Here is a 21,130-nt window from a genome sequence, read left to right as displayed (position 1 = left end):
ACTTTGGAAGGCCGAGGTTTGGGCATTACCTGAGCTCAGGAGTTCGGGACCAACCTGGCCAACATGGTGAAACCTGATTTGTACTAAAAATACAAAAATTAGCTGGACGTGGTGGTATGCTCCTGTAATCCCAGCTACTCAGAGGCTGAGGCAGGAGAATCACTTGAACCTGGGAGGCAAAGGTTGCAGTGAGCCAAGATCACGTCACCGCGTTCCAGCCTGGGCAACAGAGCGAGACTCTGTCTGGAAAAAAAAAAAAAAAAAAAAAAAAAGAATTTTCAGCAATAGATGTTTTTTGTTGGTACACATTTTAGGAAGGTGTTTGGTATGTGCTAGCTGTAAGCATTATATTTCTCACAAGATTCCCATTTTAAAGGGGAGAGTAAGAGAGGTTTATAGTCACACACTTGCGGGTGATATGTGGGGGAACATACTACAGATCTTTAGCAAATTTTCTGAATGGTGGCGTCTTTTAAGTCCTTACAAGTATGTGAGTTTAAATAGGTAACACGACAGTATAATGGTAATCCAGTCAGTTTTGCAATACTTCAGGGGAAAAGGATGGGGCTTGTATTAGAGTTCTCTAGAGGGACAGAACTAATAGGAGATGTGTATATTTAGGAAGGAAGGATGTCTGTCTGTCTGTCTGTCTGTCTGTCTATCTATCTCTCTGTCTGTCTGTCTGTCTGTCTGTCTGTCTATCTATCCATCCATCCATCCATCCATCCATCCATCCATCCATCCATCCAGAGAGAGGGGGAGAGAGGAGTTTATTAAGTATTAACTTACATGAGCACAAGGTCCCACAATAGGCTGTCTGCAAGCTTGAAGGAACAAGGAGAGCCAGTCCAAGTCTCAAAACTAAAGAACTTGGAGTCTGATGTTCAAGGGTAGGAAGCGTCCAGCATGAGAAAGAGATGTAGGCTGGGAGGCTAGGCCAGTCTTGCCTTTCCGTGTTTTTCTTCCTGCTTATATCCATTGACAGCTGATTAGATTGTGCCCACCAGATTAAGGGTGCCTTTCCCAACCCATTGACTCAAATGTTAATCTTTTTTGGCAATACCCTTACAGACATACACAGCATCAATACTTCACACCCTTCAATCCATTCAAGTTGACACTCAATATTAACCATCACAAGTCCGCCCCTTGTCACCTTGAATCCATACACATCTCCTGAGATCATACATAATCTTCAAATAAAGACAATAATGAGGTCATTATTACACCTAACATAATTACACCTAACATTATTACACTTAACATAACATAATAATAACATAATACAACTGTCTTTCGTACAACTGGAAATGTACCAATCCCCAACCCAGATACCATTACGTAAAGTTAACAATATGTAAATGCTGATGTGAAGTCAGTAAATCTTATGTCTCATGATAAAGGAAAAGGAAATATATTTTCTTAGTAGAAGTGTAGACATGCACAAACATGTTTTTAACAAAAGAAGGAGGAGATACTCATGACATTTACAATCCTCATTTCTCTAGCTGACCACGTGGTCGTAGCTGGTATTGATGACTACCTTCTACTACTACCCATTCTGTATTCCCTTTGCGTTCAGCAAGCACGTCAGCAGGTTGTGGTTTTCTTTCCTGGTGGAGTTACCCAAACATTCATTCCTGAGGGGTCTGGACCATTTGTAGTCCTGCCTGGATGGGGTGTTGTAGTTTCCCATTGATCTTAATCACAGGGCATAGTAATACTGAGAGACGCTCTAATGGATCTCCTGTATTCCATGCATACTCTTCTTTACCTTCGCTGTGGAGTAGTAAACTGATTTCATCTTGATAATCTGAGTCAGTCACCCCAGCCAACACTGTAACTCCCTTCTTAGTCTTGACTTAAAGGTAGGAGGAGCCCAAAGTGTCCAGGTGGCAATCTCAACTTCCAGTTTAATGGAATCATTGTTGTATCTCCTGGTGGCAGCGTTCCTCCCTCTGGCACTAAGACCACTATGCCAGCAGAACGTAATGTTGCAGGAACAAGAAGCAAAGCTTTTGCTAGTGAATCATTAGAGGTGATGGTGAGTGGTACCCCTTCCACTTCCACCTGTTGATTCCTGGACCTGTGAATCCTGACTATGGGAGAAACAATGCGATATATTATTGGACACTGATTCAAAGCATGCATGGCCTTCTGGAGAACTTTGTCCCACCTCTGCATAGTATTGTCAGCTATTTGGCATTGTAATTGTGACTTACAAAAGGCCATTCCACCGTTCTATCAATCCAGCTGCTTCAGGATGATTGGGAACATAATAAGACCAGTGAATTCCATGAGCATGAGCCCACTGCCGCAGTTCTTTAGCTGTGAAGTTAGTGCCTTGGTCAGAGGCAAGGCTGTGTGGAATACCATGTTGGTGGATAAGGCATTCCATGAGTCCACAGATGGTAGTCTTGGCAGAAGCATTGCATGCAGGATAGGCAAACACATATCCAGAGTAAGTGTCTATTCTAGTGAGGATGAACCTCTGCCCTTTCCATGATGGAAGAGGTCCAGTATAATCAACCTGTCACTAGGTAGCTGGCTGATCACCCCGAGGAATGGTGCCATATCGAGGACTCAGTGTTGGTCTCTGCTGCTGGCAAATTGGGCACTCAGAAGTGGCCGTAGCCAGGACAGTCTTGGTGAGTGGAAGTCCATGTTGCTGAGTTCATATGTAACCTCCATCTTTGCCACCATGGTCATTTTGTTCATGGGCCCATTGGGCAATGACAGGGGTGGCTGGGGAAAGAGGCTGAGTAGTATCCACAGAATGGGTCGTTCTATTCACTTGATTATTAAAATCCTCCTCTGCTGAGGTCACCTGTTGGTGAGCACTCACATGGGATACAAATAACTGCACAGTTTTTGACCACTTAGAGGAGTCCATCCACATCTTCCCCAAATTTCTTTGTCACCAGTTTTCCAATCATGCTTCATCCAAGTCCCTGACCATCCAGCCAAACTATTGGCTACAGCCCATGAATCAGTATATAATTGCACATCTGGCCATTTCTCCTTCATGCAAAGTGCACAACAAGGTGCACTCCTCGAAGTTCTGCCCACTGGGAAGATTTCCTTTCACTGCTGTCTTTAAGAGATGTCCTAGAAAAGGGCTGTAGTGCTGCAGCTGTCCACTTTTGGGTGGTGCCTGTATATCATGCAGAATCATCTGTGAACAGGCCCTAGTCTTCTCTTTCTCTGTCAGCTGATGATAGGGAACTCCCCATGAGGCCATGGGTGCAGGCTAGGGGAGAGAAGGCAGGGTGGCAGGAGAGGAGACCATGGGCATTTGAGTCACTTCCTCGTGTAACTTACTTGTGCCTTCAGGATGTGCTCGAGTGCAGTCACATATATACCACTTCCATTTGATGATGGGCTGCTGCTGTGCATGACCCACTTTATAGCTAGGTTGGTCAGAAAGCACCCAGTTCATGATAGGCAGTTCAGGTTGCGTGGTGACTTGATGACCCACAGTCAGATGTTCAGTTTCCAGCAAAGCCCAGTAACAGACCAAGAGCTGTGTCTCAAAAGGAGAGTAGTTAACTGCAGAAGATGGCCGGGCCTTGCTCCAAAATCCTAGAGGTCTCCTTTGTGATTCATCTATGGGGGCCTGCTAAAGGCTCCAAACAGCATCCACCTCAAGCACTATTGGATCTGCTGGGTCATATAGCTCAAGTGACAGAGCAGCTTGCATGGCAGCCTGGACCTGTTGCACAGCCTTCTCCTGTTCCGGACCCCACTCAAAACTGGCAGCCTTTCGGGTCACTTGATAAACGGGCCATAGTAACACACCCAATTGAGGAATGTAGTGCCTCCAAAATCCAAATAGGTCCATTAGGTGTTGTGCCTCTTTCTTGGTTGTAGGAGGGGCCAAATGCAGCAACTTATCCTTCACCTTAGAAGGAATATCTCGACAGGCCCCACACCACTGGACCCCTAGAAATTTTACTGAGGTAGAAGGTCCCTGAATTTTAGTTGGATTTATTTCCCATCCTCTGGCATGCAGATATCTCCCCAATAAGTCCAGTGTCTTGCTCACTGGATCCATTTGGCATAATGTCATCAATGTAATGGACAAGTGTGATATCTTGTGGAAATGAAAAGTGATCAAGGTCTCTGAATAAATTATGACACAAAGCTGGAGAATTGATAGACTTCTGAGGCAGGACAGTAAATGTATATTGCTGGCCTTGCCAGCTGAAGGCAAATTGCTTCAGATGGGCCTTATGGACAGGAAAGGAGAAAAAGGCATTTGCCAAGTCCATGGCTGCATACCAGGTACCAGGAGATGTGTTAATTTGCTCAAGCAATGAAACCACATCTGGTACAGCAGCTGCAGTTGGCGTCACCACTTGGCTTAGCTTACAGTAATCCACTGTCATTCTCCAAGATCGATGTCTTCTGCACAGGCCAAACGGGATCACCACCGCTGCGTCTTTCAAGTCCTTGATGGTGGCATTAATTTCTGCAGTCTCTCTAGGCATGCGGTATTGTTTTTGATTTACTGTTTTTCTAGTTAGAGTCAGCTCTAATGGCTTCCATTTGGGCTTTGCCTCCATAATAGCCCTCACCCTACCACTCAGGGAGCCAATGTGGGCGTTATACCAGCTTCTAAGTATGTCTGTGGCAATTATGCATTCTGGCACTGGGGAAATGACCACAGGATGAGTCCGGGGACCCACTGGACACATTGTAAGTCGCACCTGAGCTAAAACTCCATTAATTACCTGACTTCCATAAACCCCTACTTTAACTGGAGGACCACAGTGACATTTTGGGTCCCCTGGAATCAGCATTGGCTCAGAGCCAGTATCCAGTAGCCCCTGAAATGTCTGATCATTTCCCTTTCCCCAGTGCACAGTTACCCTGGTAAAAGGCCAGAAGTCTCCTTGGAGAAGGATGGGAGAAAGATTCACTGCATAAATCGTTGGCGATGTAGTGGGGTCCTTCCTCAAAGGGACTCGGCCTCCCCTTCATTCAAGGGGTTCTGGGTCTGTAAACTGCCTCAAGTCTGGAAATTGATTGAGGGGCCGTGATTCTCTGTTTTAGATTTCAAATTAGTCTTTTGTCCATTTGACCTAGGAATTTTCTGCTTATATAAATTAAGTAGAAATGCAGTAGAATTGAGCTTCCTATCAATTTCACTTCTAGGAACACCATGACTAATTAGCAAATGCCAGAGCTCTACAGGAGTCAGATTATTCTGATTGCCACTTTGCCTCTACTGCCCATTGTGGTAGCTATGCCCACTTGCCTTTGATGCTTAAGTGCTGCCACTTACTTGGCCCCTGCCACCTCAGGATCCAGTTATTCCCATTGTAGTTAAATTTAGTAGTTGAGTGACTGTGCTTCCTACCATGAGATCTGACATACAGGGAAGAGCAATTACAGTGCTCTTCAAAGATGCAGGTGCTGCCCTCAGCAATCTGTTTCGCAAGGCATTGGTCAAGAGTATGTCTTCTGGACCCTCCCAGCTGGGATGAGTGGGTCTAAAGGGACTAATCCACTCCACCGTCCCAATCTCCCTAAGCCTTTGGATCCCTTCCTCTTCATCAAACCAAGGGAGATCATGCATTTCCAGCTTGCTTACAGTGGGCCATCTTTTAATCTATATTTCACGTAACCGAGTAAATAAACTATTAGAACCTTTTTTAACTCCCTGAGCTGCAACATTAAAAGCAGAGTTCCGGCCAGGCGTGGTGGCTCATGCCTGTAATCCCAGCACTTTGGGTGGCTGAGGTGGGCGGATCACAAGGTCAGGACTTCCTGACCAGCCTGACCAACATGGTGAAACCCTGTCTTTTCTAAAAATACAAAAATTAGCCCGGCCTGGTGGCATGTGTCTGGAATCCCAGCTACTTAGGAGACTGAGGCAGGAGAATCTCTTGAACCCGGGAGGCGGAGGTTGCAGTGAGCCGAAATCACTGCACTCCAGCCTGGGTGACAGAGGGAGACTCCATCTCAAAACAAACAAAAACAACCCCCCACCCACACACAAAAAAACAGAGTCCCCACTTAGTGGGCCCAATTCAGTAAATTCAGCCTGATCCAACTCTGTTTCTTCCACTATTATTCCTTACTCTCAATATCCATTCTCATGCCTGTTCTCCAGATTTCTGCTTATATAAATTAGAAAACTCAAAACAGTTCTTTTCGAGTGTAGTGCACCCCCTCATGGGTCACACTCTCAACCTCACCTCTAGGGGCCCGCCGGGACTTTAGTTATAGGTCTAGAAGCAAACAGGGGTGTTGGGGGTGGCTCCTGAGGAGAATCAACATCATTTTTCCTGGCAACTGCCTCAGGGGAGGCCATCACTGTTGCCTCCAGCAGAGCAGGGTTTATCTCCTCAGACAAAGGTGGAAAGGCTGATGGCAGCATGGGTCAGGGAGGGGATGTTGCCACTACTGGGGATGGGGAAGCTGTTGGTTCTGGCAAAAATCTTCCTCGGAGTTCACAAACTTAGTGTCCCCAGCTTTGTCAGCGTCCTCCTGCACGTCCCCATTCCAAGTTGCAGGGTCCCATTCTTTTCCAATCAGTGCCCTCACTTTAACAGGAGACACCTGATGAGGCTGTGTATGCACCTTTCATTGCAGGTCAGCCATTTGCATGATAAGAGCTTATCTCTGTTTTTCCACAATTTCAGTTCTTTCTCTACAGTAGATAAGACTCTCACTCACGGCAATCTTAGCAGATTTGAGACTCAGTATCTGCTTCTGAAGCCAGGAGACAGAATCCCTGAGTTCATCATTTTCCTTCATCACTTTGTCCACTGAACTTAGGAGCAACCAATCTGCTTCATTATGTTGCTTGGTTCTCCACATATGGTATTATGTAGTCACCAAACTCCTTGCTGCTCACAATGGTGAATTAGTAGTATCAAATGCATTTATTTTGCATAACTCTCTAAACAGTTTATGCCAAGGACTCTCAGTGTTATTCATACTATTAGAAGTAGAGTCCTTAGTATTTTCCTATTAGGCAACCAACTCCAGAAACCCCAAAACCAATGAAAGAACTCCATCCTTAACATTGTTTCTCTAGAACCACTTCTGGTACCAAAATCTGTATTAGGGTTTTCCAGAGGGACAGAAGTAAGGGGAGTTTGTTAAGTATTGACTTACATAATCACAAGGTTCCACAATAGGCTGTCTGCAAGTTTGAGGAGCAAGGACAGCCAGTCCGAGTCCCAAAACTGAAAGCATCCAGCATGGGAGAAAGATGTAGGCTGGGAGGCTAGGCCAGTCTCGCCTTTTCACATTTTTCTGCCTGCTTATATTCACTGACAGCTGATTAGGTTGTGTCCACCAGATTAAAGGTGGGCCTGCCTTCCCCAGCCCACTGACTCCAATGTTAATCTTTTTTGGCAGCACCTTCACAGACACACCCAGGATCAATGCTTCACATCTTTCAATCCAGTCAAGTTGACACTCAGTATTAACCATCACAGGGCTTCATATATTGAATGAGATCATGTCCAAGTCAGTGTACTGTAGAGGTATTTTGAGCAGGGCAGAAAGAAGCTAATGCTACCACCAAAGAGAGCTCTACTTTGTTGTTGGACTGCCATCCACTAGAATTTATGGTTAAACCCCTTCTTACCTGCTGTTTACTAGGGGAAAGGCTGTTGTTTATTTTTGGCAGAGCAAATGAACACAGTGAGGACTACGGGGAGACTCAGTTGAAGATTCACGGATTGCATCTGAGAGGTGGTGTTGCCCACACTGCAAATTGTGCTTGTGTCTGTGTAAACAGCAAAGAAAACTGGCCAGGTTCATAGTACCCTTTCAAAGTGGAGTTCTCTAAGGAAACATTAGCTTCAGTTGATAACTCTCAAAGAAACTAGGACAGTTCCCAGGCTGCTCTGTATTTGTGTAGATAAACAACAGGCATTAATAGAGCCATACTAAAAAAAAAAGTAGTAAAATTCACTGTGTTCTAATTGTGTCCTCGTAGCAGCATTATATTTTTTAGCCCCCAAATGGCACCTAAAGTGGAGATTGGTATGCATTATGAACTAACTACATTTTCTTAAGTAGTATTTGTTGTGCTTAGGGTTTGCCATTCTTTCTGACTAAAATGAATGTTCATGGTCTCAAGCACATTGACCAGTTATCTTTTAATAAACTATTTTTTATTGTGCACAGAACCAATGTAATGGCATTAGTTATTTGTTCTTCCGGTTTATTTTGATAACAATTTTCTCTTTCATGGTAGTTCTCTTCATTTTAATTGAATTTGGGCATGTTATGTGAGTGCTTTTGATCTGTAAATTTGTCATTAATGTATATGGTACTTAAATGATTTTAGGGATATAACGCAAACTATTTTTTATCTCGTAACTCAGACACAGGTTTCAACATTTCTAGAGAGAAATTTTCCTGCCTGCTTGGAACAACACTTTCAATTGTCATGTGAAACCGGCAGTTCTGTTCATTGCCATTTCAGTGTCCAGATTTATGTCAGCATTAATTACTGTCGCTGGGGGACTCTGTGAGCCAACGTTGTATGTGTGTGGATATTTACAAATGCACTGTTGGATTCTTTGTTGTTCAAGTGAATGTTGACTATTTACAGGTAAAGAACCCTCTTTGTAGATATCAGGTTATTTGAATCAGGTAATATTTGCCTGTCTATTTATACATTAATATGTTTAAAAAGAAATTTCTCCAAGAAGCAGCATTCGGCATTCACTATTTGTTTGATGAGATGACGCTTACATTCTTATTGTGTAATCATAAAATAGCTAATTTTGTTGTGTTTAATGCCAAGAGCAGATGCACTTTCTAATAAAAACAACATGCAAAGCCCAAATCTAAATGCGTTACATAGAAGCCTATTAAAATCTTGGAGTATTTTTTTGTAATTTAAAAACATAATTGTGGTTTGCATTGTGCCCAGTTTTCAAAAAAGTATGTGATTGGTGGCACAGCTTAAAAACCGAAGAAGCAAAAATTGTCCCTTATGTTTTTAAGTATAATGTGTCATTTTGAGAGACAATATCATGCCTAGAGGTTTAGTGCATACCTCTGGCACCAGACTATCTGGATCCAAATCTTGACTGAGCATGGTGGCTTATACCTGTTATCCTAGCACTCTAGGAGGGTGAGGTGGGAGGATTGCTTGAGGCCAGGAGTTCAAGACCAACCTGGCAAATATAACTAGACCCCCATCTCTTAAAAAAAAAAAAAAAGAAAAAAGGTCTTGGCTTCTATCATTTATCAGCTTTGTGACCTTGGGAAAATATACATAAAATGCTAGAACAATGCCTGGCATATAGTAAGGACAAATGAGTAAGACTATAAAGGGGAAAAACAGAGGGGGGTGTGTGTGTGTGTGTCTGTCTGTCTGTCTGTCTGTCTGTTACAGGGGCTTCTCCTATAATCAGTTGCAGTTTTTAAAAATTGGATCTTTTATTTCCTGATCTGTCAATGGCTTTTGTAGAGTAACTTTCTTGAGTATTGTTCTAAACACTCTAAGGCAGACGGAAGAAATAAAAGGCATTGTCTCTACTTTGAAAGCTGGAGCCATATTTAAATAAGTACCCAAATGGAGATAGATACTGTTAGTTCATTCTTGCATTGCTGTAAAGAAATACCTGACACTGGTTAATTTATAAAGAAAAGAGATTTAATTGGCTTACAGTTCTGCACGCTGTACAAGCATGGTGCTGGCATCTGTCCAGCTTCTGGGGAGGCCTCAGGAAGCTTACAATCATGGTGGAAGGCAAAAACGGGATGGTGGTTTCTCACATGGTGAGAATGAGAGAAAGAGATAGATTGGCAGGGGTGGGTGCCACACACTTGGGGAAAAAAACAGATGTTATGAGAGCCCACTCACTCCAAGGGGATGGTTTTAAGCCACTCATGAGGGATCCGCCCCCATGAGCCAAACACCTCCCACCAGGCCCCACCTCTAACACTGGGGCTTACATTTCAACATGAGATTGGGGCAGGGGCACATATCCAAACCATGTCACATGCAAATCAAAGAATTACAGCAATGTGTAAGTAAAAAGATCTTAATCCTTTGCAGTAAAAACAGAGTGAAGATCTATAAATGGTGAATTTTGATCTTGAAGGACAGGAGCTATAAAAACCCGTCATGAAAAGTCTCAGCTTTGTATCTGGGAGAAACACATGATGAAAACGAGCTCGTTATGTTCATTGTTCTCTTGCAGGCCTAGTCATTCATTTTGGATGAGTTCTAAGCCCTGGTTAACAATCTCCCTTGTTTTCATCTGTAGCTCTTATTATACCACACTAGAAAGCAAGTACTCCAACCCAGTTCCCTTACTTTCCAAGTCTTTTTCCATTTTCAAGCCATTTGTGTTATGTGCTGATTTTGGAATGCTCTGGAATGCTCTCTTCTTAACCTCAACCTCTCTGAGACCTTACCCATCTGCAGAGTCCACTGGAGTCTCACCTCCAAGATGCCTTCCCCAGCCACTTAAACCAAGCCCCAGCATCCCCAGCATCACTTTAGTGCTTAGTTACTATTTGGGGATGGAGTGAGGGGTTGCTAAATCCACATGAAAACTCTACATACTGTGAAGTGCAGTACAGATGTGAGACGGCAACACTGTTTTCCTTGCATTATTATTTTTGTTTTACCTGCTATGTGTTTGTCCTGTCATCCCCTTCCCTGACATTATGACCCTCCTAGAGGTCAAAAGTTTTATGTATCTTAACCCATCCCCAAGTGCAAAAATTAAAAAAAAAAAAAAAAAAAAAATCAAGGCAGTATAGAGCTGGAATGAATGAGTGAGTGAATCGAATGATGCTCTCTCTGCTAATCGTAGCAAAGATATCTCATGTGCATGCTGTTAGTGTGGGCAAAAGAGCAAGGGTTTTGTTCTGGAGGACTTTGGTGCAGGTCTGGACTTTACTACAGTGTGGCATTGGTCCCCCTTGCATCCATACTCTCGTGAAAAATGAGGAAGATGATGTTGCTGTATACCTCATAGGGTAATGTTTATGAGGAGTAAAGTGACGTTTGTGGAAAAACTATTTTGTTGCTTTTCAAGTGCTTATTAGTTGGGTTTTCAGTAAAAACAAACATTAGACAGAACTTTGATCAAGTGTTGGATAATTTATAAGTCATGCTCCGTCATAACCAGGAGGATGGTGTGGTCATGTGAGTGGGATGGGAACTGAAGGGAGACCTGACTGACTTCTGCAGCCCCGCCAGTCCTGAGTCTGGGACAGCAGCATTAGTTGGGGTTAGGGCTGGTGGTGCTTGGCAGACTCCTTACCTGTGTCAAGGGAGCTTGATGAAGAAACTCTAGGAGCTTTGTAAATACTTGGGTGTTCAGATTGAGACAGGGAAATGATTAAATCTGTAAGGTAACATTTCTTCGCACCAAGTGGGGAGCTTTTGGGTAGGGCCTTATGTTTTGAAGAACTTTTGAATGTAAATGTGAAACTGGATGACAGTTACCAAATTACAGACACCCAGCTACTTTCTCTCTCAGTACTAGAAATTTATAGTAGATCCTGATACGGACATGTATGTAAAAGAAGGAAGCAAAGTTAGCAGCAATAGCTTGCTCTAGTGACTTTGGAATTTTGAATCTGGACAACCTCACTTTTAATTCCTGTCTGCTGTGAATTGCTATCTGGCACTTTAGCAGTGCCCAAACTTTTCAAGTAACTGTGTAACTGGGGGCATTGCAAAAAACCACCTGCAGAATGATTTCTTACATACCCCCAATGAAAAAATATACATATCTGATGTTAATTCAATCCAGTTTTCCAACTAATTGCAAGAGTTGTATATAACAAAGGGAGTGGGGACTTAGTGGATGATCACCTGGTGGAGTTGCTTGTAGGTCACTGGATGTTTGCATTAGGAGCTCTGGGTTCTCATGATCTAGGGTAAATTATGTAAACTTTCTGTACCTTAGGGCCCATATCTATAAAATGAGAGTGTTGGGGCAGTAGTCTGTTCCCAAGCTGTGAATATTATGTAGTTTAATAGGGGGTGGAAGATTTTCTCCTACTCTTCTAATTATATGTGGAAAACTTCCCAGAGGACTCAGAGGTTTTTTTAAGGAGTGTTTTCCACTTAATAGTGTGAATTGGGCTGGGGGCATTGGCTCACGCCTGTATTCCCAGGACTTTGGGAGGCCGAGGCGGGCAGATCACGAGGTCAAGAGTTCGAGAATGAGGAAGATGATGTTGCTGTAGCCTGGCCAACAAGGTGAAATTCCGTCTCTACTGAGAATACAAAAATTAGTCTGGCGTGGTGTCGTGTGCCTGTAGTCCCAACTCCTTGGGAGGCTGAGGCAGGAGAGTTGCTTGAACGCAAGAGACAGAGGTTGCAGTGAGCTGAGATTGCACCACTGCACTCCAGCATGGGCAACAGAGCAAGACTCCGTCTCGGGGGAAAAAAAAATTGTGTGAATTAAAGACTTGCTGTGTACCAGGGACTGCTTTGGGGGCTGGAGGCACATCCTTGAACAAGACAGGGTCCTTTCCTTCTAGATGCTTACATTTTAAGGACAGAAGACAGGGAAACACCTAAACAGAGAGAGGTGACAGGAATTACTGTTAGATTGGATATGGAGTTACAAATGGGAAAGCCAAGGACAACTTAGTCATTTGGCCTGAGTGACTGTGTGGATGGTGGTAGTGGTTATTGGTCTGGTGGACAGAGCAGGTTGGGAGTTGGATAATCCACATTCTGTTAAGTTTGACATGCTTGGGAGAGATGTTATCTATAGTTTTAAATTTGAAAGTCTTCAGTCTCTGGATGGTATTTAAAGCTTTGGGACTGGGTGAGGTCAGCTAATGATTGAATTTAGATAGAAAAGATAGGAGTGCTAGAGACCAGGCTTACCTGACTCCAAGCCCTGGGGCCCTACATTTGGAGGCTGGGTAGAAGAGGAAAGTAGAAGCAGTTCAGGACCTCCTGTGTTTATATTGTACCTTCATACACATCAAGGTTAATAAATATCTTTTAAAATAATACTAACGGCCAGGAGCTGAGAAATGAGAGCACTCTTCAGGGACCACCTCGTCCTGCACAGTGCATGGATGCCCACCACCCTACCTGCTTTGGATCAGGCAGCCTCCGTCTAGACTCTCACGTCCTTCTGTGTCAGCTGACTGACTTGAGTATCAGCTGGTCCGTTTTGTTTGTAGCAAACCCTGTTTTGGTCAGTAGGACTTGTTATTATAATTGCATAATTAAAATGTTATGTAATCTATTTAAATTAGTATTATTTTTCTACAAAAACATGTTAAATACTTTGGAAAGCTTCCAAAAACAAACCTCAAAAAAAAAACAAAAAACAAAAAACCAAACAAAAAAAACCACACACACAAAACAAAACCCACGCATGCACACACAAACTCAAAGCTGCTATTGTAATATGTTACATGTGGTCATGATGACCATAAAAGATTGGGGGGAATAATTAAACTACTCTGAGGATTCTCAGATTGCTTCTTGAGGGCCTTTGAGTTTGTGCTGTACTCTAATAAAAAGGGAAATTGAAAGTTGTCATGATGCTTTTTTGGGTGGTTTGTATAAGAATGACTAGACTAACAGTCAATCGGGAGACTGATTATTCTTAAAAAAGGCCTTGTCCTTACATTAGAAAATTGGTAAATGAATGTATAGCATGTTCAGTTTAAATAAAATGTCTAAGACATACAGTGTTTCTCAGTTTCCAAACTAAATATCATCCTATTATCTTGGTTAAGTGAGTTTTTACTGTATTAATTTTGGAAAAATAATCGTCTAGTATGCGCCAAGAGCCCTAAAAATGGTTGTCTTGCTAATATTACTTCTGGTGCTTTATTCTGTGAAAACTTAAAAAAAAAAAAAGCAGGGTTTTACATGGTCATCTAGGCTGGAGTGCAGTAGTGTGATCATAGCTCACTGAAGCCTCATACTTCTGGGCTCAAACGATCATCCCACCTTAGCTTTCTGAGTAGCTGGGACTATAAGCGTGAGCCACAGCACCTGGCTAATTTTCCACTTTAAATGGGTGTTATTTCTCTAATTACATGACAGTTGTACTGCAATAATGGATGACATGAAACTTTAAAGAGAGGCTTTTTTAACTTGGTTGCTGTTGTGTTGGTGCTTCATAGAATGACTAAGAGAGATCATGAATGAAAACAGTACACATTACTTTCAGCTTTCATATATAAGTATAATAAAATATAAACAGAATTACCTTTAATTAAATGTACATATAAAAATAAAATTGATTTTATCTGTATAATAATTATATAATTAGTGTATAACTATAAGTCTAGAAATAAAATTACTTTTAATCTTCATAATCATTATTCATCACTTATAATTGTTACTACTCTATGTAATAACCAAGATAGTGGAACAAAGTAGAATTTTCCTGAGTTTAGAAATAGTCTCAGAAAGGTTTGTTCCCCCACCCCTTTTTACACAGCCAGTACTGGCAGAATTTGAGCCCAGATTTTCTGATCCAAATTTATTGGTCTTTTAATTTCTAGCACTGCTCTTTGGTTTTTTCTTCCATAAAGTTAGGTGCGAAAAGGAGGAGTAGTGGGGATCTGCCTTAAAAATCCTATATGTGTAACTACTCATGGATAGAAAATAAAAGGTTAAACTGGATGAGATACAAGTCTGTCTTTGAAACAGGAAGATCATTCTGGGCTTTCTCTTTTATATAATGGTACTTTAAAAATGCTGAGGAAGGATTTGGGTGATGCAGTCAAAGTGATGAGAGAAAAATAGCTTGAGAACAGAAATGTTCTCAGAAGGAGTCTGGATCTATGTTTTCCAAATAAATGCATTTGCTGAAGGACAGGAAGAAAATATTAGAGCTGTCATTAAGCTGTTCTAAGAAATAAGCTAAAATTTACTAATATTTAATATTTGATTGAAACTGGGAACCTTGCTCATGTCATCTGTCAGATGACAAGTGTCCTATTTTGAATGCAGCTATCCCGGGATTATGTGGAACTTCCACAGTGCAAAGGGTCCTGCATTTCCTTGTTTGCTTTTAGCCTGTTGTGACATGCTACATTTATTCATCAGACTTACAGATTATGTTAACCAGTTTTAATTAAAGCAACAGCTACAAAATTGACACTTGGCTTATAAAGATTCCTACAGAGAATTACGGGTTGAAGGTAATGTAGATAATGCAAATACAAATGAGCCATAAACAGTTGGCAGAGCTGAGACTTCTTTCATTACAAGCTGTGATCAACTTTGAAGTTAGCTGGAAAGTGAATTTTGTCTAAGAACATTTAGTTATTTTTCATGGAATTGTCAGACCCTTACAAAAATCCTCCAAACTGAAGGTGATTCTGCTGTTGGCCAACTGGGAGTGTGCTGAGTGCTTCAGTGGACCAGTGGATAATGCCCACTGGGAGATATCATCCTTTGCATGTAATTGACTTTCTTTTTTAATTCGTTCTGTTCTGCAGCTGTTTGAGTATCTCTTAGGTCCAGACACCATGCCCGGGTGATAAAGAAGACAAAGCCTATAAGGAGCTCACAATACAAAAAGGTCTCAATCTTGTGCCAAAATCATAGAATGAGAATTATTTAGTTGTGAGGGATTTGTGGAGTAATCTCAGTTCAACCCTGTCATTGTTTAGGTGAGGACATCTCTGCTCTGCACCACACTGCTGATCAGTCCCTCCTGTCAGTACGTAGGATCCATCAGAATCCCTCCCCTGATTGGTATCTTCAGGCTTCACATAATAGCTTCCAGTTTTTCCTCTCTTCATTTGGCTATTTATAGTTGATTCTTAATTCTGATTTTTTAACTTGCATTTTTGCCAGTAGGCATTGCTAATGTATTCCAGCCTGAAAAAAACCCCTTAAATTTCAGGCTCTAACTCATGTAAAATGAATGAGTTTTCTTAAGAAAATTTTGTGTGTGTAGGTGTGTGTGCATGTGTGAAATTCTGACTGTCGATTTTCTTTTGAATGTAGAATGTCTTTACTGGCCACTCAGACTAATAGAAATAATAGCATCTTAGGCAACAGAAAGGAAAACACTGCTGTGAAGGTGTCACTTGACATCCCTGTTCATTGTTGACATGTAATAAAAAACAGTTTTCCTTGTGCATGTGAGCCAAGGTTTGGTCATGTGCAACCAGGTGATTATTTTTAAGTACATGTCTGACAGAACACCAAGAAGTACCACTCTTTAAAGAATGCTATAGCATATACTTTAGGCTTGAAATATTATAATCAAAGCAGGCTTGTTAAATGCTCATCTGTTCCTGCATACTGTTCTCCAGCAAGCTAAACGCATCAAGAAGCAATCTCTCCCATTTAGAAATAACCAGACTCTCCTTACGTTTGTAACTGATTTTTTTTTTTTTTTTATTAATTGGTTAGAACAATGTTGTTGGAAAGTTTAATGTATCTTTTCCCCTCCTCCTTTTTGTGGTGATGGTGGTGAGGGATTAGGTAATACCTTCAAACAGTAGGATTTTTCCTTGTATTTGAAAACCAATACAAGTCACTGTCATAATTTTTGGCAAATCATGTCAGGAGTAGAGGAAAGGGAATTCTTCATCTATCTTAATGTTTCGGTATTGGGAACATTTGAAAAATAGAGAAAATTAGAAAGAAAAAAAATTATCCATAGCTTCTTTAAAACAAAAATTCTGCTTTCAAAATGTCTTCCAAAGTAACATATTTGTGGTTATTTTATGAATTGAATGGCCAGAGCTATGTACATAGGACACAGCTGAAAAGGGGAAGGTGCAGTCAGAGAGAGTGGAGTGAGGGTAACATCCATGTTGCTCTTTTAATGGTTATTATTGTGTTTCTTTAAAAAAGGCAAAAATGACTCCAAAAAAAAATGCTTTGAAGCAATGGAAGACTAATAGTATTTGGACAGAGAGTGCAGAGTTAGGAAATTATTGTATCATAGCATTTTGAACCTAGACTGGATCATTTTTGTTTAACAGTACAATTGAGAGCTGTTCCTCCCTTTCACTTACTCTATTGAGGAAAGCATCATTTCTAGCAGGAGGTTTACGGTGAGGTAGGTCAATTTCGGGCACGTTGTAGAGGCACCATAGTTGTGGTGGTCTGGATGACACAGTGCAGATGCTCCTGATGAAACTGGTTTCTGTGACCCTTTCCTTTTGTGTACACACTCTTCAAGTTTTAAAACAAACTGTATGTGTATTGGGTGCTTTCCTGTTGAGGAAATGGAGGAGGTGTGTGTAACCCGGCGGGGATAGAGATGGGCCTGGATTGTAGTGGACAAATTTTGGATGACTCTAAGTTCATGCATCTGTTTCCCGGATGTTTCACCTGCTTTGTAACATCAACATCTCAAAAGCCAGAAGCCAAATGGCAGGAACTGTTGGGCTCTGTTGAACATTAGCATTCTTGCTGTTAAATAGTCATATTTTTGTGGCTGAACAGTTAACTTTGGAAAGAAATGGTTTTGTGGTATCTTTAGAAATATTTTATAAGTAGACTGGTTTAAATAACACTTAATACTACGTTGTTCCTTTATCTCTAAAGCGCGTTTCTGTGTCAGTTTTCAGTACCATATTTATGTAAGTTAGTAATAAAATATGTTTTTGTAAATTTGAGGTATTCTTTTTTTTATTTTTGTGCCTCTGAATAACAAATCTGTCAATTTGTTGGTTTTAAAAGAAATTAACATGAAGTAAAATTGCCTTTTTTCTTGGGTGTACAGTTCTATGAGTTTTTATTTTTGAGATGGAGTCTCGTTCTGTTACCCAGGCTGGAGTGCAGTGGTGCAGTCTCTGCTCATTGCAACCTCTGTCTCCCAGGCTCAAGCAATTCTCCTGCCTCAGCCTCCCAGGTAGCTGGCATTATAGGCACCTGCCACTACGCCTGGCTAATTTTTGTATTTTTAGTGGAGTACAGGGTTTCACCATGTTGGCCAGGCTGGTCTTGAATTCCTGACCTCAAATGATCTGCCCGCCTTGGCCTCCCAAAGTGCTAGGATTACAGGCGTGAGCCACTGTGCCCGCCTGAGTTCTATAGTTTTAACATGTATAGATTTGTGTAACTACCCCGCAACTATTCTACCCTGCTCAAAAAGTTTCTTTGTGGGCCAGGCAGAGTGGCTCACGCCTATAATCCCAGCACTTTGGGAGGCCGAGGCAGGTGGATCATTTGAGGTCAGGAGTTTGAGACCAGCCTGGCCAACGTGGTGAAACCCCATCTCGTCAAAAAATACAAAAATTATCCCGGTGTGGTGGCATGCGCTTGTAATCTCAGCTATTCGGGAGGCTAAGGCAGGAGACTTGCTTAAACCTGGGAGGTGGAGGTTGAACTGAACTACTGTACTCTAGCCTGGGCGACAGAGCAAGACTCTTTAAAACAACAACAAAAAAGTTCCTTTGTGTTACACTGTCTCCCCACCTCTGCCTCCTGTCTAACACTGATCTGTTCTCCATCTCCATAGTTTTCTCTCTTTAGAAAAAAAGAGACGGGTCTCACTATGTTGCCCAGGCTGGTCTCCGTTAGTGTTCTCTCTGGGATGGCGTCATTTATGTGGAAGTATAGATTAGGTCATCTCTAATTAATTAATTATTTGAACAGATGTGGTCTTGCCATGTTGCCCAGGCTGTCTCAAACTCCTGGGCTCAAGTGATCCACCCACCTTGGCCTCCCAAAGTGCTAGGACCTAGATCATCTTTTGAAGCTGATTTCTTTCCCTGAATATAATGCCTTGGAGGTTCATACAATTTGTTGTGGATAGTGTAGATACTTGGTTCCTTTTAATAGCTGAGTGGAATCCCTTTGTATGGAGGTACTGCAATTTATTTATCCATTGTCCCATTGAAGGACATTTGGTTTGTTCTACTTTGGAGGTATTAAAAAAAAAAAGCTACTGTGAACATTTGTGTTTTAGTCTTTGTATGAACATAGACTTTCCTTTCTTAGTAAATTCCCAGGAGTGGGACTGCTGGATTACATGGTAGGGGTATGTTTAACTTTCTGAAGAACTTTGAAATTATTTTCCAGAGTATTTGTGTCATTTTACATTTACACCAGCAATGTATAAAAGTTTCAGATGTATGACATCCTTGATAGCACTTCCTGTTATCAAGGTATTATCAGTATTTTTTATTTTATCCATTTGGATGGATGTGTAGTGGTACTTCATTATGTTATTAACCTGCATTTCTCTGGGGGCTAATGAGGTTGAACATATTTTCATATGCTTATTTGCCATTTGTATATCTTTTTTGATGAAGCATCTGTTCAAGTTTTTAAATAACCACTTTTTAAATTGGGTTATTTCTTGGTTGAGTTTTCAGTTTTATTTTGTTTTTATGTATTCTGGATGCAAATTATTTGTTGCATATGTGATTTGCAAATATTTTTCCAAGTCTATATCTTATTTTTTCATTTGCTTAATAGTGGCTTTCTCTGAACAAGAATTTTTAATTTTGAAGAAGTACAGTTTATCATTTTTTTAAAGTACAGTGTGGGTGATTTTCAAGAACTCTTTAAAGGTTATGAAGATTTTATGTTTTCTCATAGAAGTTTTATAGTTTTACATTTAGATAGATATGATTTATTTTGAATTAATATTTGTATAAGATCTGTTTTAGGTCAGGTTTCCTTTTATGGATATGGATGTCTAATTATTCCAGCGTCTTTGTTGAAAAGACAGTCTTTCTCCATTGAATTGCCATTGCACCTTTACCAAGAATCAATGGGTTATATTTGTGTGAATCTATTCCTCCATGACTTCCTTCTTCCCTGGGGTTCCCCTTTTTACTTTTGCAGCCACAGAGATGAGACATTAGAATAGGACAGTGTACTTCCTGTGACTGCTTGCATTTTGGGCCAAGAGGCAGGAAGACAGAGGAAAAAAGCAGCAGATGTTTGCTCCTACATCTTGGGATCATAGCTCCTCTGATCAGAGAGGAAGGTTCCTTTCCCTCAGAGTTTACGTGACTGTTGTCCCTGCTGCCCACCACCACCTTGGAATTGCCTTGGATTGGGAAGCAAGAGAATGAAAAAAAAAGAGAAGAAAGAAAAATGGAGTGTTGCTCCCATTCTCTCCAGGTTTAGGAATCGCCTTTTCTGCTCCTCTGGCTAAAACTCAGTTTGTTCCCTCTGTCCACATCCTGGTATGCCATGTCCGGCTGCCTTGAGTCCAGGCTGGTGATGTGTTACGAAAAAAATGGGAAGCTCATTGCCAGTTTGGTAGTACCTTGAGATTCATTCTTCTTCCCTAATCAGCCTGCTATCGTTTACTTTTCAGACCCCTCAAATAGCTGCTTATAATCTTTCCGGGTATTATAACTGCATTCAGTGGAGAAGTGAGATGGAGTGTCCTTGCTTCATCCTACCCAGGACCAGTACCCCTCTTTTTCTATGTATGTATGTATTCGTTCGCTCATTCATTCATTCATTCATTCATTCATTTCTAGAGACAGGGTCTTGCTCTGTCACCCAGGCTGGAATGTAGTGGCACAATTATAGCTAACTGGAGCCTCGACCTTCTGGGTTCAAGAGATCCTCTTGCGTCAGCCTCCTGAGTAGCTGGGACTACAGCATGTGCCGTGATGCAGGGCCAATTTTTTTTTTTATTTTAAATAGAGACAAGGTCTCACTATATTGCCCTGGCTGCTCTTGAACTCTTAAGCTCATGCATTCCTCCTGCCTGGGCCTCCCAAAGTTAGGAGATTACAGACATGAACCAACACACCTGTCTAAACCCCTGTTTTGCTTTGTTTTGCTTTGTTTTGTTTTAAGACAGGTCTGCCTCTGTCACCCAGGCTGGAGTGCAGTGTTGTGACCATGGCTTACTGCAGCCTTGACCTCCCAGACTAAAGGTATCTTCTTGTCTCAGCCTCCCTAGTAGCTGGGACCACAGGCAGATGCTACCATGCTGGACTAATTTTTTTATTTATCTATTTTTATTTTTAGTGGAGACAAGTGCTCACTGTGTTGTCCAGGATGATCTTGAACTCCTGGGCTCAAGGGATCCTCCAGCCTCAGCTTCCCAAAATGCTGGGATTACAGGCATGAGCCATTACATGCAGTTCTCCTCTTTTTAAATACAAAGTTTAGACTAGTGGTTTTCATTTTATTTGTTTGTTTGTTTGTTTATTTATTTATTTATTTATTTTTGAGTTGGAGTCTTGCTCTGTTGCC

At 41.5% G+C, this 21,130-nt stretch overlaps 1 protein-coding gene and 1 pseudogene across 12 annotated transcripts in view; one reads left to right on the top strand and one right to left on the bottom strand.

The window, feature by feature from the left end:
- The window catches only part of LOC105494308 (signal induced proliferation associated 1 like 1), a 410,938-nt gene that overhangs the window by 134,258 nt on the left and 255,550 nt on the right, over nucleotides 1-21,130 (top strand). The gene's annotated exons all lie outside the window — the stretch shown is intronic.
- LOC139363996 (uncharacterized) lies at nucleotides 1,488-6,385 on the bottom strand (annotated as a pseudogene).

Source organism: Macaca nemestrina, chromosome 7 (assembly GCF_043159975.1).
Source record: "Macaca nemestrina isolate mMacNem1 chromosome 7, mMacNem.hap1, whole genome shotgun sequence".
In the NCBI taxonomy this organism is placed as follows: domain Eukaryota; kingdom Metazoa; phylum Chordata; class Mammalia; order Primates; family Cercopithecidae; genus Macaca; species Macaca nemestrina.
Note: the sequence above shows the minus strand (reverse complement) of the source record. Positions and strands in the feature narration are given on the sequence as shown.